Source organism: Phocoena phocoena, chromosome 7 (assembly GCF_963924675.1).
Source record: "Phocoena phocoena chromosome 7, mPhoPho1.1, whole genome shotgun sequence".
Lineage (NCBI taxonomy): Eukaryota > Metazoa > Chordata > Mammalia > Artiodactyla > Phocoenidae > Phocoena > Phocoena phocoena.
Window position 1 is genome coordinate 29,396,734 of NC_089225.1, and position 7,023 is coordinate 29,403,756.

At 44.5% G+C, this 7,023-nt stretch overlaps 1 protein-coding gene across 1 annotated transcript in view; it reads right to left on the reverse strand.

The window, feature by feature from the left end:
- Window positions 1-6,061, reverse strand: part of GTDC1 (glycosyltransferase like domain containing 1) — a 385,793-nt gene extending 379,732 nt beyond the window's left edge. Inside the window, exon 1 of the mRNA XM_065880389.1 lies at window positions 5,993-6,061. The gene's annotated coding sequence lies outside the window, so the exon portion shown is untranslated. The remainder of the gene's footprint in view (window positions 1-5,992) is intronic.
- Between the last annotated feature and the right edge of the window lie 962 nt (window positions 6,062-7,023).

Sequence of the window (7,023 nt, forward strand, 5' to 3'; positions counted from 1 at the left end):
TGCTTGTTTCTATTTCAAGGGCTTACAGTGCAAACTGCTGCTTAAATATTAAAGCCCAAGGGGGACATGAAAAGAATCAAGGTTTTATCCAGCTCAATTCACCCTCCACAACTTGTTGCAACAACTTGCAGGAAAACATCTTGAGACTGGACAGAGGAGTGTGGCTTTAATTTCAAATCAAGTGTATTCTCAAGGAGTCCCCAAACACATTTGACATTTGACAGGAAGGTGACAAAATGGGAGGTTGTGGTGTACCTCCTAAAAGGGCAGGCAGTACGGGCGAGAGATGAGCAATTATACTTGTCACAGAATACGATATTCTGGATTCCCTCTGTGGCAAAAGAAAAAAAAAATTATAGAGCAAACTTTACCTCCTCCATCAATGATTCCCAGCATGATCAAAAAGAATCAGAATCTAGTAATGTAAAACCAGCTGACAGATATATAGAAAAAAAAAAAAAAATCAAGATTGAGGTCATGGCCCTTAACATGCATCATTTACACTAAGGATTCCCCCACTTATCTGAATTAATTTCATGCACCTCATCTCATTCAGATAATTGAAGTTTTCCTCTTAGAGTTGTAAAGTGTTTACCTCAATGTAATTAGTAAACTATCCACTTAAAAATTCCACTACAAAAATTACCACCCCCTCCTCTCTACACATAAATGTATACTCCACTATCCTTTAAAGTATGAGATTTTGGCCTTCATGGGGAATGCAGTTCAACAGTCCTCTTTAAAAAATTAGCACAAGAAATTCTACACGAAAAGTTATGGTCATTACTTTATTAATAAGTGTCTGCATTACTTGTTAAAGACATGGTAATTTGGGTATTCAATACATGACTACTGTTCTGAAACCAAATTAAAGGTTTAGACTACTAAAGAGTTTGATGACTCGCTTCAATACAATAACTGGGATTGTATGGAGAACAAAATCAAAGAGGTCTCTCTTTTTTTATGAGCAGGCATTTAAGGGCCTTTTAATGAGAATTTATTCTTTAGTATATAATTACTAATGCACAAAAATAGGGCCATTAGGGCTTCCCTGGTGGCGCAGTGGTTGAGAGTCTGTCTGCCGATGCAGGGGACACGGGTTCGTGCCCTGGTCCGGGAAGATCTCACATGCCGCGGAGTGGCTGGGTCCGTGAGCCATGGCCGCTGAGCCTGCGCGTCCGGAGCCTGTGCTCCGCAATGGGAGAGGCCACAAGAGTGAGGGGCCCACGTACCGCAAAAAAAAAAAAAAAAATAGGGCCATTAAATTCACTTCTTTATAGTGCCATAAAACTTCTATTTGTAAGAAATATAAAATAATATACATTTAATCAAACTCCAGAAAAACAGAAATGTGCAACACCTAACAATACATGGTGAAAATTATATACATTTTCTTAAATAAACTCCCTGCAAGATGACTAATGATGCTATTTTGTATGTGGATATGCTTATAATTTAAAATATACAGACTCCCTAGTACTTATGATGGCAATGAAATGTCTGAACTTCTTGTATGAATTCTCAATTTCTATATGAAAATTGCTTTCCCATACTGATAACATACTATTGATTATATCCAATCAATATTTATTTATCACCTGCTATGTGCCACTAAGTGCTGAGGACACCGACAGGAACAGCACAAATTCGGTCCCAACACTCTGGGTACACACAGTCTAGAAAGAAAGACAGATAACGAACAAATGTGCTATGGGAAAGTATAACAGATACTTGGTCAAATGAAAGCTCAAAACTGAGAGAAAACCTGGTTAGAAAATCAAACACCTGAAATAATTAGTTACCACTGAAACTGGATAGAAATCACCCAGTAACTCAGCTACAAAGGCAGAGAACCAAGAGCAGGGTAGTCAGGAAGGGGATCTGCGTAATGACTGGATGACCAGGGTGTCCTAGCGTCAGATGCAAATGAAAGTTGACCCTCACAAAAAGCTGAAATTATAACAGCCAAAGAGCCCAGCTCTCAGCTGTCCTGTCCTCAGTACCTAAGAAGTCAATCCAGTGAGTGTGAGTCTGAGAAGCAGTATCAAAGTATCTTGACTCTGCTAGTTCTGCCCCAGTTGAAGTAGAACCCCAACTGTCCACCATGGACAAGACCAGGTCCAAGTTCCCTGAAGGAAGAGAGGATGGTGAGGAGAGGGAGAGCTCTGGAGCAGGCTCAAGACAAGGTTCCAGGTCCACAAGGGATTTGGAATACAAAAAGGAATAATAAAAGAAATATATCAACTCTATGGATTATTTTATGCTAAGGAAATACTGCAGAACTGCTTCACTTTTAAAAATAAGTACTCAAAAAAATTGTAATCTTGAGTTTAAATGACTTAAGTGTGACCTTCAAGTGTGGGAGAAAACGACTAGTCTCACTAATTCTTAATCAATTGTCTGATTCTATAACCTTATTCCATCTAAATCTATATTAATATATCCTAGATGCTTCACACATACTTCCCTAAAATGTTTATGCCATATATTTCAAAACTCCTGATGAGTGAAAGCATTTTTCAAAACGAGAATCTCATTTTGAAACTCAGTCAAAGTGAGTACATGCCAAGGATATAGTAAGACGCCATACCTCTGTGAGCAATGGATGCCGAGGGCACCAGAATAATTCCAGATCCCACCTCCTGAAGAGGCTGGGGATCTTAAGGTATTTTCAGTCTTAAAAATCAATTCAAGAAGTGGGTGGAAAAGACAGAACAGGGAGTGGGTGGGCCAGGTAGCCTGGGACTGACACAGGAACCAGCAATGATAGATATGAAATTATTTGCCCCCTACAAATTAAGCACTATCATACTCTACTGTACAATTGTTTTCAGTAATAGTGTCAGGAGGGGGAACAAAATGCATGTAGTCCAAAGATGATGTCCCTATGAAAACTATTATTCATATAACTCAACATACTCAAATAGGAATCACACTATGGAAATGGCCCTGCATTTGCCCAAACATTACTTGCCAAGGCTATTCAAAGGGTGGAGTGGTGGTACTTTCCAAAAGAAATGCTTGAAAAATTTCCTCAGTAATTTTTTTTTAATAAACAAAGCACACTATAATAATCTATTAAAGAAAGAATATAAGCCTAAGGGAAAAAGAAAATACAGTAAGGTTTGTTTGGTTTGGGGTTTGTTTGTTTTCATTATCACCACCATGAAGCACAAGGCATCAGCCAAAAACTGTTTAAAATATCATTTCAGGACAGCTTTTTACCACAGGAGTCTGAACTCCATAAGTCATGCTGCTTCCAGAAGTCTACGTACTGAAAAATATATCTTTATAAAGTGAAACCAAGGCCTTAAAATGTGGCATACAGTAACAATTAGGGTCATTCAATTCACGATTCTCAAACTTTGCTCCAGTGGAAAATTTGTATTATTTTAGCTCAACTGAGGTGTCCTATCAAAAAATTTAAATAATGGTGTCCTTTTCCAATTTCACAGTGGGTAATGTACGTTAAAAAACAAAATTCTCAATGTTAACCTCTTGCCTCAATTTATCTAAAATATTAGATACCTGCTACCTCCTTCAATATTAGAATTCAGCCTAAGAGTATCTATTCAACACAAAAATGGAAATGAGGTATTTCAAGTTTATAATATCATGATTCATGACTTCCAAGCACTCTGCTACCTTCTTAAATTTGATTAAGCCCAACAAAACCACAAGCATTACAAAGTACACTTCGCTTGACATGAAGCATACAAAGATGAATAAAACACAGCCCACCTTACATGAAGCCACACCAGGGAAAATGCACACAAGCCAAAAAGTATCTACTAAACACCTGCAGTAAACACTGGAGTGGGAGATGCAAAGAATTCACCCTACCCCAGCAAGGACCTGGGGACTTCTGCATTGAGGACCACTACCAAAAGGGAGCTGAGGATGCTGGAATTCGATGACTCCATGTGTTACAGGACCTTTCTTCCTAATTAATATCAAGGTTACATACACCATAACCCTAGGACTCCTGCAATGCCAACCTGCTGGAATTGACACAGACTATCTGAATCAAGAATATGAATAAACATTCTCGAAGTGAAAATAGTTACTAAATTCAAACAAACTGGAAAGTACTGTTTCAATTGATGAAATGTAAAGATTGCCTAAATATAATCTGTATCATTTGATCTAATGACTCCAAATCACAAACTAAGGCATATACTCAAAACACCGGGAAAAAATTCAACGTTAGTAATAACTTGGCTTTTTTGTTCTTAAGACATCAAAATCAAAACAAATTTTGGTACAAAAATATCCATTGGGGAGGTATGAATGATCTACCTAGGTGTTCGGTTAAGTCAGCTAGTTCTATTCAGTTCATGTTAAATCTCTTCAGGAAACTTGGATTACTTTTACTCTGCAAAATTATAGGGTTGCAATAAATTAATTATTAATAATAATTAATAGTTAACTGCTGAAGTTCCTCACAAACAGAAAATTCTGTACTTCTGCAGTCTGTCAGATTAAGACGTCAACACGGTTTCAAAACAGGAGTAAAAAAGCCTTCTTAACTTCTCAAATTGGTAATGCTATAAAATTCAGTTTCCTACCTTATCTCAGTATCACGGTTCACATTTTACCTACCCAGTTTTCAAGTTCGTCAAAGAAAGTTTCATGATTCAAAGGGTACTCCTCCCACCCCCAATACTAAAACTGTTTCTTAAATACAAGATCCTAAGGAAAATATATAATGAAAGGCAGTGAGAAATGTGAATCTATTCCACATCAAACCTGGAATGCACTAATTAAAATTCAATATTGCACTTGGTACGTGGGCTCCTACATGAAACTCCTGCCATGCTCTAGCTTAAGGTTAAACAGGTTAATAGAATCCAATAAAATGGCTCTATTGAATTATACTGGATTTCTTTTCAACAGCTCCTTTACCTGACCATTCTGTTGAACTTTAAAATCAACTTCAGAGGTAGCACCCAATAACCAAGGAGAGCCACGGCTCACGGGGGCTGCATTCTGCAACCCACCTGGTGTGGAAAATCACCGTCAAAGCACGTTTTCCATTTCAAACTGTGATACAGGTGGAGGAAAAAGTGTAAAGCCTTCTCTTTGAACCTCCCATCACACTGCCTCCAAGCGCTAACTTAAGAATTATCTCAAAGACAATGTAATGCAGTACAGTTCTCAGAAAACTCTAAAAGTTGCCTTTGCCAGAGAGGAGAGACCAAAAAAAAAAGAACTCCCTCTAGACTAAAGGTTAAATTAACGTAGTACTGCAACCTCGCTGTTGGGTACACGGCTGGATTTACAGGACAAATTCAGAGAACCTTTCCCCCGCCCGAACAGACGGCCTGGGTCCCGATTAAAATAAGTATATGCGGGATCGTCAGAGAAGGGAAGGGGGCGGGGAGAGCGCAGAGTGAGCGAGGTCTTTAGCCTCCGCTAAGAGGCTGCTGAGGTCAGGAGAGTTAGGGCGATAATGGGGCCAGGCGCAAAGGGTCCTTCAGGAAGACGTGGCGGCGCGCGGCGCGAGGGACCACTGGCCCGGCAGTCTCGTGGTCGGCAATGAGGCCGCTCCGCTCCTCGGGCCAAGGCCGGGAGCCCGGCCCCTCCTCCCCGCGAGAAGGCGACGCGCCCCCAGCCACCCTCACCGGCCGCGCGACGAGGCGGCTGCGGCGCGCTGGCTGCGGGAAGCCGGCCCGCAAGGCGCGCAGAACCCAAGAAAAGGAGGTCAGAAAATGGCCAGCGCGTATCAGGAATGAGACACTGCAGCCGGGGTGCCCGGCTCAGGGCGCGGGGCGGACGGCGGCGCCGCGAACGCAGCGCGTGCGTCCGGGAAGCGCGCCGCCCGCGCGGCCCTCAGCTCCGCCCCCCGGCTCCCCGCGCCGCCGCCGCCGCCGCAGCCCCTCTGGGAACTCCAAGCCGCGCGGCCCCGCGAGGCGGGCGCCAAGGAGGGGAGGGGCCGCGCTCCCCGCCTCCCCGCCGGCCCGCGCGGCTCCCCAGCCCGGAGCCTACTCACCTCCTCCTCCTCCTCCTCCTAGTCTCTCCCTCCTGGCCACCAGCGCGGCCCAGCCGGCGACGCGCTGACGCCGTGCCCCTCCCCCGCGGCCGCCGCCGCCGCCGCCGCCGCCGCCCCGCCCGGCCCGGCCCGCGGCCGCAGCGCCCTCGGGAACGCGTCAGGCGTAGGCCCCGCCTCCTGGCCCGCCCACGCGCTCACCACTCCGCCCCCTGCGCGGCCAGGTTGTTGCGGGTGTCTGACTCAGCAGACGCTCCCGCCTTCGCGAGCCGCGGCACCTCCGCTCTCAACCCCCGAGCCTCTCCTCACCTGCCCACTGCCCTAGGACCTCACTTCGCCTCCCACCTCCCAGCACGCCCTTTCCCATCTCTAGTCAGCACCCGCGTCTTACCCTTAAGCTTGTTTATACTCTTTCCCTAATCCCTAGTCTGGTTGTAAGCTTGCATTGGTGCCTTCTCCTTCCTTCTAGAAGGTCTTCGCTGCTCACTAGGTCAGCCTCGGTTTCTTCCTGCAGTTTTCCCGCCGGTCCCTTCTCTCCCCGGTCTCCGTTCCCCTCCCTGGCCTGCTGTAGCCACGTACCCGGCTTCTTCCCTGCCACTGCTACCTGAGGCGCAGCTCGCACCTCCTAGGCACCTGCTTGGCCAACGCGTCCTAATTTCCCTCCCCCTGGTCCCCTCAGAACCCTCTGGACAGGCTCGTTCCTTCCTTTACCTACATTTTGAGCGTCCTTTCTGTTCTCACTACCCCAAATAGTGCATATGCAGTTTGGGAGTTAATGGTATGTGCGCGGCCCCACTCGCCTCAAGAGTCACCCAAGTAGTTAAAAATCACAACGCAGAGCGAGATAGCAGTGGTGACAATCTTTGACTTTCATCGTCCCCATACTTTCTCTGCGATAAAATGTCAATTAACACAATTTCTATTTGGTCTTACAGTCCACAAATTTTGCCTGTTTTTCCCTGCAACCTAATCTCAATTCAGTTCTTTTATTTATAAAATTCATAGTCTGTAGAAAGAGCACCAGGATCTTTTAG